Here is an 18,816-nt window from a genome sequence, read left to right as displayed (position 1 = left end):
CTTCGTCTTCTCCAAGGAACATAGTGAGCAGCTGCAGGTGCCACGCGGTGACACTCCGTGGCGGCCCCCGGCGTTCACAGACATGCCCCACACCATTCCAGACACAAGAGACGCCTGCTCCATATCCTCACTTTCCCTTACTCCTTAAATTTCACACTGAGATTGGCAGCCCAGCATGGGTCTTTCTCCCCGACTCAGGTGGCACTAGAACACCCAAGATCTGTCCAGTTTAAAATACCCAAGTGGCTCTGCTCTCTGTCGTCTCTGCACCGGGGAGCAGCTCTCCTGCTACACCTGTGCAAAGTACACCTGAAAATGTACACCTGTGCAAAGTTCATCTCCACCCCCTTCTTGGTCCGGAGCGCCCATCAGCTATTGGGCCCATCACTGTCTGCAGTGATGCTAAAACCACCGGAGACACGGACAGATTAAGCCTCGGCAGCTGGGCAGCCCCACGTCCCCTGACCTCACTTCTTCCCAGCCGCAGCTTCCAAACCAGCACCATTTCAAGGGACATGGACACAGCAGCCAAGTCCATTGGGGCTGGGGCTGCCACTGTAGGGGCGGCTGGCTCCGGGGCTGGAATTGGGACTGTGTTTGGGAGCCTCCTCATTGGTTATGCCAGGAATCCCTCTCTGAAGCAACAGCCCTTCTCAATGCCATTCTGGGCTTTGCGCTCTCGGAGGCCACGGGGCTCTTTTGCCTGATGGGGACCTTTCTCATCCTCTTCGCCATGTGAAGGAGTCGTCTCCACCTCCCATAGGTCTTGCTCCCACTTGTCTGCCCCGTGTGTTCCTTTCCCTATACGTCCCCAGGCAGCCTGGGGAAAGTGGTCGGCTCAGGGTTTGACAGAAGGAAGACAAATAAATACTGTATTAATAAGAAAGAAAATACCCAAGTGATGCTGCTAACTACCCCCTGGGGCAAAAAGCCTGGGAATCCAAGAAAGGAGCCCCCCCCCCCGCCTTGTTCTTCCTTGATTATTTCTTTCAACGATGAAAATTGGTGGGGAAAGTTGACTTTGAACAACTACACCGTGGCTTGGCTCAGTTTCCCTACACGGTGTGGAGCTTCTGCTGGGGGCCTGCCGGCCTGGCTCCCAGGCACCTGCCGCCCGTCTTCCTCCTCCGGGCGGGATGCGCAGGGACTTGGCCCACCGGCCCCCTCTGCTGGCCCTGAGTGGAAGTGACCAGGAGGAATGAGCCTCCCTGCGTTGCACCTGTTTCCTGCAGAGCCATTTTTCCTTAAACCTCATTTTTTATTGAATGCCCCTCACTGTCCAGCACTGTCCCCGATGACTGACAGAGAGCCGGGAATAACTGGTTAGGACGCAAATGTCAAAAGATGGCACACACACAGGACGGTGTGATGGGGGCGCAACATGAAGGTGCTCAGGGCCCCTGAATTGTACATTTAAGAATGGATCAAATGGTGCATTTTAAAAAATGGTGCATTTTATGTTACATGTATTTCACCACAATAAAAAAAATAACAAACACAAAATGGAGCCAGTGGAAACAAGTGAAATGAAGAGCACATCACAGGCCTCTGAGTATATGTGACCCATGGTCCCTGATCTTCATGAACGCCTCTTGTGTGCTGTTGGTGGGGTCCCTGGGCTCTGGCCACAGAGGGGATCATAGCTAGCACCCTGGGATGGTCCCTGGCTGGGGAGGGGATGAAGCCAAGAAGAGGAGGCCAGGCCCCAGAGGGGCTGGGGCGGACACGGGGGCTCAGGGGTCCTCCGCTCCATCTAACCCCCTCACCCTCTCCAGAGCGTGAGAGAGACTCATGGCATCACCAAGAATGAAGCCACCAAGGCCTTTAAAGAACCATCTGGGGGCAGCCCGGGTGGCTCAGTGGTTTAGCACCGCCTTCATTCAGGGCCTGATCCTGGAGACCCAGGATCGAGTCCCACGTCAGGCTCCCTGCACGGAGCCTGCTTCTCCCTCTGCCTGTGTCTCTGCCTCTGTGTGTGTGTGTGTGTGTGTGTGTGTGTGTCTCTCATGAATAAATAAATAAAATCTTAGGAAAAAAAAAAGGAACCCTCTATATCCAACTCCATTATCCTCATAGTGCATGGGGAGGGTGGTTGGTAGTGGGGGCAAGGAGATTATTAGGTGAAGGGCTGAGGTGCTCCAAGAAGGGAAGAAGTGAAGCTCGGGAGGGGGACACAAGTGGCACAGCACCTGGGGAAGTTTGCTCCAACAATGGAAACTTCAAACCAGAAGGCTGAGTCCCAAACAGGAAAAAAAAAAACGTGGGCCTGGAACATATCCAGAGAAAAGACAAGCCTGTCCTTTCCTCATGGCTAATTTTAAATGTTTATTTTTAAAAATCATAAAAAGTCTTGAATGATTCCTAAGGTATATTTTGATAACATACTTCAGCCTTCCATTCATGCAGCAAATATTTGGAGCACCTGCTATCTGTGCAGGGAGAGAAGAGAATCCCTGACTTCATGGAGGCAGGCAAGAAAAAAACTGCAAACGTAGGGTGTGCTCATAAGTATTTTGGAGGAAAATAAAAGGGCAAAGGGAGTGTGGAGTGGGGGAGCACACTGGTCTTACTTTCAGGGCGACACCCCTAGGGAGACCTCACTCTTGAAGTGACATTGCATAAAGACATGAAGGAAGGCGTGACTGAGCCATGAGATTTGCATCCGATCATCAATGTCATCCATCTCTCAGTTCTTGGGGACACTCCAGATACATCTCCTTCTTGTATGTTTATAATTGTCAATCACATAGTAGAAAATACAGGAACACGACAATAAATGATGCCCAGGCCTGCCCTTAAGGAGCTCGGGATGCAGTGGGGAAGGGACAGGGAACAGGTGATCGCATCTCAGTGTGCGTGTGCACCCCATGCAGGAGAGCTCTGGGCGCTCCAATGACACACAGGTGGGCGTTCAACCCAGAACAGGTGTGTTCTAGATGCTGGGAATGCTGCAACGATCGAAGCAGACAAAACTCCCCGGCCTCATAGGGCACAGGCTCTACTGAAGGAGCAATATCTATACCTGTATTTATGTTTATTTCTGTATCTTTTTCTATATTCGTATCTCCCGCCATGTGTCTGTCTATCTTTAGCAGCCGTAGTCTTCAAAAATTGTAATTTATCAAGAGCAGTAGGAACGTATCTATAATTCAAAACGGAAATACAGTCCCTCAAAAGAAAGTTAAGAATGTAGTGAATACACAAAGGGAAGAAAACATGTACTCCGTGAGGACTCTCAGGAAAGACTTCATAGAATCAGTAGAAAGGGAATGGAAAAATGCAGGAAATGCAAGGCTGTGTTTGGAAAAGGAAGGAGGCCCAGCGGCCCCTGACACACACATGTGGAGTCAGCTGCGTGAACCGGGTGAGGGAGCCTGGGAAGGGTGTTGGGGCCGCAGCCCTGGATCCCCTCTGTCCCTAATGGTCCCGAAACATAACGTCAATGACAAATATTTATAACAGACAAGGTCATGTCTGCGGTGACCACTCCAAGAACTTGAGATAGACTTGCTTAATTTTCTAAGCGAAAAAAATCGGAAACTATAGAATCCTCAAAAAGACTTAATTTTTCTGCAAGAAAACAAAAATCCATACTACTCATGTAGAGTAAGAAAGTGCGAGTTGTTACTAAACTGTGTTTTAAAGTCAACTTAAAATACCATTCTTAGGGCAAAAGTATGAAGTGTTCCATTTTATCCAGAACTAGATAATTTATCGAATCACTATTGGATTTGTCAATGCCGATTTAACAGTGGATATTATGAACAAAACAAAATCCTAAGAACACCAAGTCATACAAGCACCGTCTCCTCTTAAAATAAACCCTGGAAGTTATTATGCATCTCACTCACCAGCGCTTAGCAGAGTGGGCCTTCCAGAAATGTTTGTTGTAAATGCAATGATCCAATTAGAAATGTTATAGCAATCTTTGAGACAAGTGTAAAAAGACTGAGAAATTTTGAAGAAAGCAGAAAATTTTAGAAACCATCTGGAAATCTTAAATAGACGACAGTAATTATTCAGCTGTTTAGAAACAAGCCCTTAACAAGAAAACTTGAAGCTGGTCTCTCATTTTCTGCTAAAATAATTGTTTGTTTTCAAATCTTACGGCTTCGGGTTCTGTAATATCACCGACAGGCTCCCGTCTCCTTGTGGATGGATTCTACGGTCCAGTCACAGGCCTCCGTCCTCCCTGCAAATCACCCCAAAAACTGCTGCCGGGTCCCTCTTTGTATGACCACCTGTTGTCCTCTCCCTGACCCTTCACCTTCCAGAAGCTGACGCTGCTTCCCATGCCTGTCGCCCAGGCCCCACTCAAGCGCCCAGAGCAGCTCAGTGTCCAGGAGAGGCAAAGTGAACACGCCCCAGTGCAGTGGCTGATGTGACTGGACCACAGGCCGATTTCCCTTCCAGAACCTTCCCTGAGTCAGGAGGAAGCCCTCGTAAAGGTTGTTGAAAATGCACCAGCCAATGTCCTGCTTGGCTTGAGTGCCTTCCCAGCTTCCTGTGAGCTGTGTGTGTGAGGTCAGTGAGGTTCCTGCCCCTGCTGCTCAGCCCTCCCACCCCCAGACCCCAGATTCTGAGCCCCCTGCCAGGCAGGTTCCCAGCGATGACCCACACCTGGCCTCCTTTCCAGTCCATGCTGGGAAAACCATGCTTCACTGAACTTCCCTTCTCTGTCACCCCTGGGCGGCCAGCGGCTCTCAGATTGGTTCATTTAAAGCCCAAGTACTGTTCGGCCCCCGCTGTGCTGCCTCCAAGTCCTATCGGTCACCCAGGCCCTGGCACCAAGGGAACAATCTTTCCTGTTTCTTATGCTAATGCTTCATATGGGTCATGGTGGGAGCAATGCACCCTCTTTCCTCGGCATTCTCTAGAAAGTCACTACTTCCCCTCTAGATAGAGTTCCCAGCTCCCCATTATCATGCACCCTACACCACCCACTAATCTTCCCATACCCTTCTTCCCTCCTTGGACCCATGCCAACCTCTCTACTGTCTTTATACCAAGAGCCCATAATTTGTAGAAGGACACAACCAGGATAGAGAACCACCAGGTTGGAGACAGCTCATAAAAATCTGAGCTAACCCACATTCCTGTAATTCTGCACTCCATCCCTATACGGATGTTCAGAGCGCTCAGGCGGCCATAATGAATAGCACAGACTGGGGGCTGGCACAGGGGACTTGTTTTATTCATGGTCCTGGAGGCTGGACATCTGAGGTCAAGGTGTGGGCAGGGCTGCTTCCTCCTGAGGCCTCTCCCCTGGGCATGTAGATGCCATCCTCTCCCTGTGTCCTCACAGGGTCCCTGTGTGCATCTGTGTCCTTCTCTTCTCATAAGAACTCAGTCAGAAAGGATTAGGGTCCATTCTAATGACCTCATTTTGACTGATTTCCGCTTTAAAGGCCTCGTCTCCAAATATGGCCACATCCTATGGTATTAGAATCAGAGCTTCAACATATAAATTGGGGGGGGGGGGACACAATTCAGCTCATAACAACCCTTAAGCAAACTCTAACCAAAAAAATTATAGTGCCATTCCCTTCAAATTGGGCCCCTGGACAGCAGGATTGGAAATACCCAAAGTCACAGCACTACCTGCCCCAGAGTCCACTTTACTTCAGACTGTATGATGCCTAGAAAAACCTGTAATCATCATATCATCATATTTTGGAGAATTAAAATTTTCATTAAAATTTTACTCTATAACCTAGACCTTCAAGAGAAAATCTGCACGGGCCTCGCACCATCCTTGGCTGTGTAGGCCCATTTGTGGTATATATTCTCCTTTCTCTCTGTTCCAAAGGATGCTGGTGGAGAAGTTTGAGGAGTGTTGAGTCTTCCTTCAAAAGAGCACTCATTACAGCCCGCTCAGCTTTCTCGGTTCTTAATGAGCATTACTCTGATAAGCAAAACAGAGGTTTCAGAGCTCCTGGAGCGTTCATGCTGTTGAAGTCTTGTTGGGCTGCCAACATGCTGAAATTTTTCTACTCAGGCAGAGTTCATGTCTTAAATCTATATCCCCAGAATGCAGTTAATGTATTTGAACTGATTGGTGCTTTTAACTTTTCTGAAGAGCTCCATCTGAGAGGGAGGTTGGAGATGGAAGTAGGGCGTGCCAACTCTGGCTAAAAGGGACATGTTTCCGCAGACATTTGTGATGGAATATGATAGAAGCTCCTCACGTGAATATGTCCCCAATTAAATTTTGTTAAAGTGGTATCCATGTCTTAAAAAATTAGCTTGAGTGAGTACGCAATGCCTTTATGGAAAATTTTTCATTGAATCATCTGAATAAATGTTATGCTGTCTTTCTGGTATAAATTAGCACAATGCAGTAAACCTAATATAGTAAATATAGCAATTAACCAATTCAATATACTAGCTATACCAATTATTCCTAAATTCATATGTACACTCAGAGCAATCTTAATGAACATTTCAGCTAGGTTTTTTTATGAATTCAACATAAAAACTCTAACATTTATATGAAGGGATAAGATCCACGAAAAGCCAAAATGCTTCTTGAAAATAAAGAACAAGGTCAGGACTTGACTTGAGAAAACCATTGTAATAAAAGCAAGATGGTTCTAGTACAGATTTGGACAAATAGGCCAATGGAACATCTGAAGCTCAGAGATGGTCCCATCCAGCTTTATGTATGATAAAGGCAACACCACAAAGCAATGGGCGGGGGAAGAAATTCTTTAGCAGATAACTTGCAAGAAATTGAATTACTGTGGAGAAAATGAAGCTGTATTCCCAACTGATCCCCTGTAAAAATGTCATCTTCAGCCTCTTTAAAACCCCAAAAGTTAAAGAGAATTGCAAAGATTCAAGAATACATCTTCATGACTCAAAATCAGCACAAGACTTTTTAAACAGGAACCAAAACATATTTGGTATGTTACATACCATATTTGTAACATATTACAAAGTAATATGTTAATGGACCAAGTTGATGGCATCAAAATTAAAGCTTCTTGCTAGTGATGAGCACCACAAAGTTCCCAGGGAAAAGACACACTAAGAGGAAACACTTGCTACATCAACCGTCAATAGCATATTAATGTCCAGAATACATAAGGACCATTATAAATCAATTTTTAAAACCCATAGAAAGTTAAAACCCTAGAGAGAAATTGAATAAGCAATTGTAGATGAATATATACAAATGAGTATTAAAATCGCTAGTGGTCAAAATAACACAAATAAACCATAGTGAGAGACCACAGTACAAACAGAATGAATACTGATATCAAGGTTTGGAAAAGATGTCCCACACTGCTTGTTCTACAGAATACACAAGTATCCACGAGCATATAGTAGACACATTGGAGTGGGTGGCTAGTGGAGAAAGAGGAAGAAGAAGGGGAGTGAGGCAAATAAAGATGAGCCTCACAGCAATGAGGAGTGCACCATGAACTTCTGCATTGTGCCCCCAACTCTGCCCTAGAGGAACAAAAGAACAATATATATGTTACCCGGAGGGGGGGGGGGTTGCACACATCATTGGTAATCATCAATGACATAAAAGTTTCCTTAAGGGATGCCTGGGTGGCTCAGCAGTTGGGCATCTGTCTTTGACTCAGGGCGTGATCCCGGGGTCCTGAGATGGAGCCCAACATTTGGCTTCCTGCATGGAGCCTGCTTCTCCCTCTGCCTGTGTCTCTGCTGCTCTGTGTGTGTGTCTCTCATGAATAAATAAATAAAATCTTTATAAATAAATAAATAAATAAATAAATAAATAAATAAATAAATAAAATAACTTTCCTTAATTATGAAGGTCAGGTATTAGCTGGCTGCCCATCAAATCCCTATGTGCCTTCCTGGGCACACAGAAGTCACAATTTTCCAACCTGCTTAGCAATTTGGTTGGGACCATCCTACTAGGCTCTGGTCAATTAATGAAGGTGCAATACCACTTCCACCTGGCCCCTAGAGAATGCCGTATAATCATGTACATTCCACCTCTCCCAGCCATGACATCAAATATGAAGGACTCTGAGAACCATTTGATGATAGAAACCTGCATCCTTCAATTAGCATCTTGAGGAAAACCACCCGGGAAAGCCATGGAACCCCATCAGACTCCCAAGAGCAAGAAATAAGCCTGTGTTAAGCCACTGGGATGTGGGAGTTATTTTTTTTTAACAATTAGCTTATCTAGATAGAATAGCATTCTATCAAGCCCACTTCCAGCCTCTCTGTTGCAAATAAATGAAAAAAAAAACCATATACGCTTACTTAGCTCCAGGTAAGTTTGAAATCGTGAGACTCCGATTCAGAAATGATGAAATTAAGGAGAAATTAGCATTATGATGGCTCAGCTCTTAGGAAGCAACTTAGAAATGTTCCTTTCTTGGCTCCACAGCAACACACCAGCACACTGGACATTCTCACAGGTGGAACCTGTGCCTCTGAGGTTGAACACAACCCAAAAGCATTTGCTAAACCAGCCTTCCTCAATAATTCCTCACACTGTCTCCAGAGGAGAACTCTCAAAGAAATATAAGAAGTAGAAGGTACTTGAAATTTACTTTTCCATGCCCAAAACACATTTCCCTTAACAGAGTAGGTGTTCGTTTCCCAAATGAAATGCATGATGAAATGAAGATGGAACTGCTTCTTAATAGTTGAGAATAATCAGAGATTGCCTTGGGATTGGCGCACATCAATCCCACTCCCTCCTCTTCGGGTTCCTGCAAATAAATGAACTTTCCATTAACTTTAAAGGGCAGTGTAGAATTTCCAGACAGTATTGGCAGACTGGGAGAACTTTTATATTATAAACCTACAGGGCACTCTTCAACAAGCCATGCCTTTCCCCTTCTCGTCTCATCAACCAGAGGTCCCGTTTCCCATTGTTCCCATAGCCAAGCAGTGCCCAGCCCCAACTGGTATCTGCACCTGTCTCCTGAGGCAGCTCAATCCTAGGCCTGCTCACCTCAATCCTAGACTCCAGGGGAGTCCAGGAACCATAGAATCTACTTCCAACCAGAGGAATCTATCCAAACTTCCACCAACATGCAGGTGTCTCCTTAGAGAGATTCTTCAACCACCACCCAAATCAATTAATTGCTCTTCCTGTTATTGTGCATATGTTTTAAAATGTTAACAAACGACCAGAATCTCTCTGAAAGCTGTATTCTCTAAGAAACCTTCTCTTATATGTCATGTAGCTTCCGGAGTTTTCCCTTGTTTGTATCCAAGTTATGTAGACAATAATCATATCTTTATGTATTCCCCATTCTGATCACTACAGGTGACTTCTCTGGAAAGAGTGATGAAAGTGTGAAGCCAGATTCTGAAATTTGGGAACATGGCAAATGACATCAGAGCCATTAAGTCACTGTGGCACCATGACTCTTCAGTAGTTGTGTATCTCAGGAGGGCCACATAATAGTGGTGCCCTTGGCTTCTGGGGATCCTTTTGAGAGCAATGTCAAGTGAACTTCAAGTCTCAAAAAATCACGAACCAGAGAGGGTCAGCTATTGGGAACTGGTTGATTGCTTAAGAACCACTATGATTAAAATAAGGCAAAATGAGTCAGAGGAGCCTGTTGTTCATTCACACTGGCGTACTTATTAAAGGGAATATCTACCATTGAAACCCTGCTCTTCCTTCAAGTGATTGGTGCTTCCTACTTAAAGCCGAATCCTAAATTTTAAGCCCAAACTAGTGACAAGTCCTATCTTCTTTTCACTTCAGTTACAGACCTTTTCCATTTTATCTATGTCAAAAATTGTGTCTTGCCCATTGAAATTCATTCTCCCTTTTGTCCATAGAACTGGAGTTACAGGGGGCAGTGGAGGCCCATCTAGAAGCTATGCGTGCCCAATTTCCTTCGCAGCTAAGTGTGGCTATGTGCATCTATGAGCAAAACTAATATGTGGTTTCTGCCTAATTTAATGGAAAATAATCAGCTAGCCCCTTTCTCTCTCTCTCCCCTTAAGCTGGAACATGATCAACTTGCAGATGAGCACAAAGCCCTTGGGAACGGTAGAACAAGATGAAAGTATTCGCTCGCTTCCAGGAATGATCACATAGAGAAAAGCTATTCCATGTCTTAGACTGTTACGTGAGAGGGAAGTCAACTTCTATTCTCTTTAAGTCACTGTACTTGGGGATTTCTTTGTTACAACTGCTTAGATGGCTCATTACCTAATACTGCCTCTTATTTGTGATATCCATTTCATCCCTTAAATCATAAGACCTTTGATGCCAAAGCAAAGAGAACCAGGATAGGATGAGTCATTGTTCCCTGTCAGTATACTCCTAGATGCTTTTATTCCCATTTTCTCCTTTCTAATTCAACAGAAAACAGTGCTGTAGACATGCTTCCTTTTTTCATGGGGAAAAAAAAAAACAAACAAGTTGTTTAGTTAGTTGTTGCCGTGTAACAAATTATCCCCAAACTTTACAGCTTAAAGAAATCATTCTATTATGCTCACACATTCTTGATTCAAGAAGTAAGAAGGGATAGAGCTTAAGTAGAGCGTCCAGGTTCCAGAATGTCTGGATCTCATCTGGGTGATGAGAAGATCAGATGTGACTCAACGTCTGGCGGCAAGATTCTTCTGAGGCATCGTCACTTGTGTGTCTGCAGGCTACTGTTTACTGTCACCTGGGATTTCAGCTGGAGATGTTGAGCAGAACACCTACATGTGGCTTCCCCACAGCATGGCAGCCTCAGACTTTCTACATGTTGGCTCAGAGCTACAAAGTAAGTGTCTAAGAGAACCAGGTGGTTGCTGTGTTGCCTCTGATAACTTAGTCTTAGAAAACTACCACTTTGTAGGTCAAAATGGTTGAATATTAGCAATATAATATGATACAACATATTATTTGTTTTATGTCATTTTTATGCTTCTCTACCTCCTGGCATCTAGCCCATACTAGACTCTCAGTTTATATATATTTTTTTAAAGATTTTATTTATTTATTCATGAGAGACACAGAGAGAGAGAGAGGCTCAGAGACACAAGGCAGAGGAAGAAGCAGGCTCCATGCAGGGAGCACGACTTGGGACTCGATCCCAGAACTCCAGGATCACGTTCCAGGCTGAAGGCAGGCACTAAACTGCTGAGCCACCCGGGCTGCCCTCAGTTTATATTTTATAGAAAAACTAAATAGCCAAATATGTGATACTAAAAAAAGAAAAAATACTGCCCAAGTCCCTCTAACTTTCTTTTAGAGTATTCATTTCTTGTGGCTGTTTTTTTTTTAAAGATTTTATTTATTTATTCATGAGAGACACAGAGAGAGAAAGAGAGAGAGGCTGAGACACAGGCAGAGGAAGAAGCAGGTCCACAATATGGGACTCGATCCCAGGTCTCCAGGATCATGCCCTGGGCCAGAGGTGGTGCTAAACCCCTGAGCCACCCAGGGATCCCCTCTTGTGGCTGTTGTAACAAATTATCAAAGGTTTGATGGCTTTAAAGAGCAGAAATTTATTCTCTCACAACTCTAGAGGCCAGAACTGGACTTGACATCACTGAACTGAAACCAGAGTGTGGCCGGGGCTATGCTCCCTTGGGAATATCTAGAGTAGCATCTATTTCTTGCTTCTTCCAGCTTCCAGCAGCCACCGGCATTCCTTGGCTGGTGGCTACGTCTCTCTTATTTCTGTCTCCACAGTTGTATGGGCCACTCCTCCTTCCTCTGTGTCAAATCTGCCTCTGCATCTGCCTCTTTCTTATAAGGACACTTGCTGCTGCATTTAAGGCTCACCCAGGTAATCCAGGACAATCTCAAAAGCCTTAATTGAATCATATCTGCAAAATCTGCCATCTAAGGTAACAGTCACAGGTTCCAGAGTTTAGGGAGTGGACATCTTGAGGGATCACTGTGCAATCTACCAGAATCAGAGCAGAAGTTTCCAAGGGCACAGGTGAGGCCATTTTTGGTAGCAGTCGGCAGAGCCCGACAGGTTGGGTTAGAAATCCTGCCATGACAACAGACTACATGACAAGCTCAGAGACAGGATTCCAGAGAGCTCTGGGCACTCCTGCTCAGCCTGTGACACCTAGTGCCATGGCTGCTGCCTCCAGCACTCACACTATGAGCCCATGGAGAATAGAGCAACAGTCTGGTTTACTTGACAGTTTTGTGAGTGTTTGTTTCATTACTCAATTTTCCCAGGATCTTTGTTCTATATAAAGCCTGAGAGTGCTATTAAAAAAAAAAAAGAATTATCATTAATCATTGTTACTTGAGAACCAACACATGTGGTTTTTGGCTATCGGACTCCCCAGCGCCAAGGACATGTAGTGGAATGGGAAAAAAGTCAGAGGACGGTGGGCACAAGTCTTTGCTTTGCTGACTCATATTCTTGTACCTGCCTTTATTTCCCAAATCAGCTGTTTGCACTTCAGTCTCGCATGCTTCCACACACCTAGAATAGCCACCGTTTACAAGCTCCACCATGTGCCAAGAACAGCTCTAAGAAGATGACTCAGAGGTGCTTATGATGTCTGGACATCTAATAGAGCATCCTGTGCCTGATCACTTGTATGCACCCCCTGGCATTCATCCTGGTGGGAACATCACGCCTCCAACCAGGTAGCTCCAACATCTTAGCCCAAAAACATATGGCTTATGTCTGGCTCTGAAAAACTCCTAACAGCCATCCACCCACTCGCCATCCGTGAAGACGTACAAAGTTACGTGAGCAAGGTCTGGAAGCATATGAGGTACCAGTTACTGTGACAAAGCAGAACTGGTACTTTTTCCCAGGGAGACTTAATGAATTCTAAGATTCTTTGCTTTCTGGGTCACAATTATACTGCTTAGATTAGTGAACTTGCGAACAGGGCATGGAAATACAAGGGACCGTAAAATCAGGACCACTGAGTACTGGAAGGGAAGAGATGGCCTGTCTTTAAACTGTAAACCTCCAAGGGTCAGGCTTCAGAGGCAGCCACAAGATGCTCCCTGGGCACCCAGGTGCAGGGGAGAGGGAGGAGAGCTTAAATGGGAACATATGGTGGAAGATTAAACAACATCCCTTTAATCCCCAACTGTCCCACCACCCCTGCTGTAATTACATGCCATCAAATTCAAAGGCCACCAGATGTTCAAGGCCTAAACCAGGAATTACCCACTTGGCCACTATCTTCGGGAATGAGCACTCTGACTGGAATGGGAGCGGTGCATTTAAATTAAACAACGTGGGAGCATTTTTAGATTTGTTCACAAAGAGTGGGAGAATAGAGGTAAACCAAAACATTAACCATTTTCTTCCCAACTGGGAACCACAACATCTAGGCTTATGAGCACAAACTCTTACTGCTTTTTGAGCTCAGAGGATTCACACGTCTGTTATTTTGAGGGACAAAATCTTTCTCATAGGTTATTTTCCCTTGATGTTCCAATAAATAAATCATTTTTCCATGGAAGTAAAAAAAAAAGGCCAAATTTCTTCTCTCCTTCCTTTAAAGAGAAGAATAATAAAAGATATAGTCAATAAAAGGAGACTTTCTTATTTGTATTTCATTGATGTTCATGATTATGCCCAGGAAATGACTTAATCTAGATTGTGGGGAGAGGAGACATCTCTGCAAAACTAAGACTATGTAACTGAGATAGATAGATCTGTCTGTATTTCTCCTGATTTCAAGGTTTCACATAATCATGAATCTGTTTTAAGTCATATATATATATATACACAGTTAAAGGTCAAACAAACTCTGATTAATTTGGTGTGAAACTTCATTAACTAAATGGTCTTTCCAGGAGACACAGCCTAGATCCTCAACGTTGGCTGCCTCTGACTCAGGCTTTTCTCATGTTTACTTCCAGAGTACCAGGGATCCAGCATAAAACAATGACGTCTTCCCATGTAAGACTAGAACCTGTCTTTTACTGACAATGTGTTGTTAAAAATACCTCCCATAGGGACACCTGGGGTGGCTCAATCAGTTAAGCGTCTGTCTTCAGCTCAGGTCATGATCCTGGGGACCTGGGATCAAGCCCCACATCAGTCTCCCTGCTCAGTGGGGATCTACTTCTCCTTCTCCCCTCACCTCGCTTGTGTTCCCTTTCTCTCTCAAATAAATAAATAATTTTTTTAATAAATAAAATCTTTTAAAAAATATTTCCCATATATCTATTAGAACCATTTATAGAATTATGAGACTCAAAGTTGTTTGGGGGTATAACCCAGGCTTGTGGAATTTTGATAAGTACCCAAGTGATCCCAGTGTACAGCCAGGCTTATGAACCAATGATCCAATCCAACTTTCTTTAAAAATACATGTACATTTGCAGTTTGAACAAGCAACCCCAGCTGACTAAGTTTATGTCCAGTGATCTATTGGTTTCAGGTCAGGAGTTGAGGCAGAAGAGCCCAGTGATTATGAATGAGCCCAGCTCGGGAGTAAAACTGGATTTGAATCTGGCTACTATTTGTCAGTTCATCACCATAACCTAGCTCTTAACTCTATTCTCTGTGCAGGAGCTTCCTGGATTATTAAATGGGATAAGGATCGTAAAGCCCTTCTTATTACTGTTACACAGAAAGAGTTCAATAAATGGTAGTTAGTACCATTCTCAGCTTTAAAATAATAATTACCCAGTCCTAATTCCAATCCCTACGTTGGCTATTAAGGGTTTTGTTCTTGACACAGAGACATTTTATAAAACTTGGCGGCAAAGCAGTGGTTGAGGTCTTGCAGGGGGTGATGTCTCCATATGGTATATCTAACTGGCTTTGTTCATTCTCCCAACCCTCCGGACCTTCAGATGGGGTCATTGTTCTATGCTTCTTTTTTAAGATTTTATTTATTTATTTGAGAGAGAGAGAGGGTGAGTGGGGGGAGGAGCAGAGGGAAAGAATCTCAACCTGTTCATTGCTCTACTCTTATCCTTATCCTTCCCTCCTACTCATCAAGTCCTGGTTTTAGCTTGTCTAAGTGCTTTTAACCCACAATGTTCTAATTTTCACTACAAGGGCATGGCCCCATTCAAATTTTTCATTAAAGCTCCAACCTCAGGTGCTTCTATGATCTCCAATTTGGAAACGTGACCTTGAATCTGATCCACACACACCAAGTCTCAATTCTGTCCACATGCCCCTCGCTCCTCTCTTGACCATATAGATCTCAAATTAAAGAGTGGGGAACCTTTGTAAACCCACATTCATAGAAGCATTATTCACAGTAACCAAAGATGGAAACAACCCAAGCATTCCTTGAAGAGGAATGGATAAATAAAATGTGATCTATCCACACAGTGGAATATTATTGAGCCTTAAAAAGAGGGATTTTCTGACATCTGCTACAACATGGATTAATTTTGAAGACATTACGTGAGTAAAATAAGCCAGTCACCAAAAGAGAAATACTGTATGATTCCACTCACATGAGGTCTCTAGCATAGTTAAATTCACAGAAACAAACCAAATGGTAGTTCCCAGGAGCTAGGGGAGGGGATGGAGAGTTAGTATTTGATGGAGAGAGAATTTCAGTTGGAGAAGAAATAGAGTCCTGGAGGTAGATGGTGGGATGGTTGCACAACAATGTGAATATGCTTGATGCCCCTGAGCTGTATACTTAAAAATGGTTAAGATGACTATTTTATGATTTTATGATTTTATGATATTTTATCACAACCATATATTTTTTGGTAATCTAGGGAACCACTGGAAGTGCTCTCTTTAACATTAGGGATTGACAGTGATTCCCACCATAACTACTATCATTTAGCTTTGATCTAGAAACATTGATCAATGCAACTAGAGAAATAAAAAGAAGATCAACATTGCAAATGAGGAAGCATAATTATGATTATTGTTGAATATTATTTTACACCAAGAAAAATCAAAAGAAAAAAATTAAAATATTAAAGATAAATTAGAAAAAGTCCACAAAGTTCATTTGTAAAATTAATAGATTTCCTATATACATTTTCCATATATTACTAGAAAATATTAGAAAAGGAAAAATTCCTTCATAATTTTCATCTAAAATTATGACATACCTAGACAGAAACATTACAAATAACATGCTGAACCTACATGAAAAAATTGTATAATCAAAGGGTTATAAAAATTACTTTAGTGACTTAAAAACAGTAACAAAAACACATTTTTCAGATAAAATGACTGAATACTAAAAAGATGTCAGTCTCCCTAAATTGATCTATAAATTCAATGCAGTGCCAATTGAAATGCTTTTTAAAATGTTTTTAACTTGATAAATGACCCTGAATTTCATCTGGAAGAGTAAATACATAATAAGAGCTGAAAATTTTGCAATAATTTTTACGCCATTGTGTGTTCAAAACACGTCCCTTGTCTGGTTTCACAACTGAAGGGGAATTTGCCTCAGGGGGATTTGTAACTTAGTCTCATCCACATCTGGCTTAGATGATGTTTAGATGAGACTCTGGATTTTAGAGTTGTTGATACCATGTCGAGACTTTTGGGGGCTGTTGAAGAGGAATGAATGTATTCTGCATGTGAGAAAGGAATTTGGGGAACCAGATTAGAATGCTTTGGATTGAAATGTGCCCCCTCCCAAATTCATATATTTGAATCCCTAATCCCCAATGTGACTATTTGGAGAATTGGCCTGTCAAAAGGTAATAAAGGTTAAATGAGATCATAACAGTGGGTCTACAATCCAATAGGGCTGGTGCCTTTGTTAAAGGAGGAAGAAACACCAAAACTCTTCTTCTTATCTCAGCCATGTGAGGACACTGTGAGAAGATCGTCCTCTGCAAGCCAACAGGAGAGCTCTCACCAAGATCTGAAATCAGTCAACATCTTGAATTTGGACATCTCAGTTCCAGAGTTGTGAGAAAACAGATTTCTGTTGTTTAAACTACCCAGTCTGTGGGATACACAGTTGTTGTGACCTGAGCTGAGTATAGTACGGCTACTTTGTTCAAAACCATTGGATTACGGTGGGGTGGACAGGGAAAAAGGCTGGCTTGTAGTCACAGAATGGGTCATCCTATCCACTTGATCATTAAAATCCTCTTTGGCTGAGCTTACACTTTGGTAAGTATTCACATAGGACACTAATATCTTCATAGTTTTTGCCCATTCAGAAAAGTCTATCCAGACTTCTCTTCCCCAAATTTCCTTGTCAACAATTTTCCAATCATATTCCTTCCAAGTCCCTGACCACTCAGCCAAATTATTGGCCACAGTCAATGATAAACGTGTAATCACATGTCCGCCATTTCTTCCTTCAAGTAAACTGAATGGATAAGTACATTCCTCTAAGCTTTGCCCACTGGGTGGATTTCCCTTCATCACTACCCTTTGGGGATGTCCTGCAAAGGAGCTATGATGCTGAAAATATCCACCTTCAGATAGTACCTGCATATCAAGCAGAATAATCTGAAGACCAGACCCAGGTTTTCTCTTCCTCTGTCAGTTAATTGCAGGGAACTCCCCACAAGGCCACAGATGCAGACTGGGAGAGAGAAAGCAGTGTAGCAGGAGTGGTGACCATGGGCATTTGGGCCACCTCTTCATGTAGCTTACTGTACTTTCAGGGCCCTCTTGGCCCCAACATGCATATATATCACTTTTATTGATGATGGAGTGCTGTTGCACATCCTCAAATCTATGCCTTGGGGTAGGAGGGTCATGTTGCATGGTAATCTGATGGCCTACCATTAACCATTCAGTCTCTACTAAGGCCTACTAGCAGGCAAGGAGCTGTTTCTCAAAAGGAGAGTAGTTATCAGTACAAGATGGCAAGACTTTGCTCCAAAACCCTAAGGTTCTGCACTGATTCACATATAGGGGCCTGACAAAGTCTACAAATAGCATCACTACCTGCCACTGATGATTCAAGCACCACCGAATCTGCTGGATCATATGGTCCAAGTGACAGAGCAGTCTGCAAAGCAGCCTGGACCCACTAAGAATTCTGTTTGGGGCCCACTCAAAACTAGCAGCTCTTTGGATCACTTGGTAAATGGGCAAGAGCAACACCCCTAAACCAGGAATATGTTGCCTCTAGAATATGCTTCTTTTTTTGGTTGTGAGAGAGGCCAGATGCAACAATGTATACCTCACCTAGAAGGGATATCTTGGCATGCCCTTCACCACTGGACCCCTGGAAATTTCACTGAGGTAGAAGGTCCACAAATTTTTGTCCAGTTTATTTCCTACCCTCAAACCCACAAATGTCTACTGATAAGTCTAGGGTAGTTGCTACTTCTTGCTCAATAGGTCCAATCAGCATAATGTCATCAAGGAAATGGGCCAGAGTGATAACTTGTGGCAGGGAAAGGGAGAATTAAATCCTGAGAACTAAATCATGACGTAATGTTGGAGAGCTGATAGACCCCTGAGGTAGGTCAGTGAGGGTGCATTGCAGGCCTTGCTAGCTTCTGGTGGACCTTATGAATAGGCATGAGGAAAAGAAGCATTTTTCACATCAGTAATTGTATACCCAGTACCAGGGGATGTGTAAATTTGCTCATGCAGTGACACCACCTCTTGTACAGGAGCTGCCATTGGAGCCTCCACTTGGTTGAGTTTATGGTCATCCACTGCCATCTCCAGGACCCAGGACCCATCTGTCTTCTGCACAGGCCAAAGAGGCCAGCTGAATGGGGATGTCATGGGAATCACCACCCACCCCCACAAGCTTTAAATCCTCAGTAGTGCCCCTAACTTCCCTTACTCCCCAGGTGAGGGAACCAGTGTGGTGATTCTCCCAGCTGCTGAGTACATCTGTTATAATTGTGCATCCAAGAACTGGAGGGAAAAAAACCACAGGACAGGTTCAGAGACCACCTGGATCCACTGTGAAATGGATCCAAGCTAAAACTCCATTGATCACCTA

At 43.7% G+C, this 18,816-nt stretch overlaps 1 pseudogene; it reads left to right on the top strand.

Annotated features, from left to right (window-relative positions):
* The first annotated feature begins 315 nt into the window (after positions 1 to 315).
* LOC121479526 lies at positions 316 to 739 on the top strand (annotated as a pseudogene).
* The last annotated feature ends 18,077 nt before the right edge of the window (positions 740 to 18,816 follow it).

Source organism: Vulpes lagopus, chromosome 20 (assembly GCF_018345385.1).
Source record: "Vulpes lagopus strain Blue_001 chromosome 20, ASM1834538v1, whole genome shotgun sequence".
Taxonomy (NCBI): Eukaryota; Metazoa; Chordata; class Mammalia; order Carnivora; family Canidae; genus Vulpes; species Vulpes lagopus.
The sequence above is the reverse complement of the archived record's forward strand: the minus strand, read 5'-3'. Positions and strand labels throughout refer to the sequence as shown.